General features: G+C 48.7%; 1 protein-coding gene across 1 annotated transcript in view; it reads left to right on the top strand.

Annotated features, from left to right (window-relative positions):
- LOC117937619 (nebulette-like) overlaps positions 1–398 on the top strand; it is a 76,525-nt gene that overhangs the window by 51,881 nt on the left and 24,246 nt on the right. The window lies entirely within an intron of this gene.

Raw genomic sequence — 398 nt, 5'->3', positions numbered from 1 at the left:
GAAGTTCCTGCTTGATTAAAGCAGTTGTTGAACCGTCTGCTTCTTTTGTTTTCATTTATCTAAAATCAGGACTTTGTGGCTGAGTGTCGAACAGTAAATCCATCCTCCAGGCTTCAAAATTTCAGAAAACCCTTCAGCTTTTCACCCTGATTTGGTCCCCATTGAGCTGCTTTGCCAAATTTCTTTGAGGAACAAGCGTGCATTCAGACGTGCACCAGGATGCCGAGAGGCTGGACAACAAGCTGTTACATAACACTGTGGAGTGGAGAGGCTCTTCACTGTGTGGGCAGCGAGCGGACTAAACCTGAACCAGGGCTGCATCGGTGTGTGTGTGTGCGTGTGTGTACGTGTGTCTGCGTGTGTGTGTGTGTGTGTGTGTGCGCGCGTGTGTGTGTTTG

This window comes from Etheostoma cragini, chromosome 22 (genome assembly GCF_013103735.1).
Source record: "Etheostoma cragini isolate CJK2018 chromosome 22, CSU_Ecrag_1.0, whole genome shotgun sequence".
Taxonomy (NCBI): domain Eukaryota; kingdom Metazoa; phylum Chordata; class Actinopteri; order Perciformes; family Percidae; genus Etheostoma; species Etheostoma cragini.
Note: the sequence above shows the minus strand (reverse complement) of the source record. Positions and strands in the feature narration are given on the sequence as shown.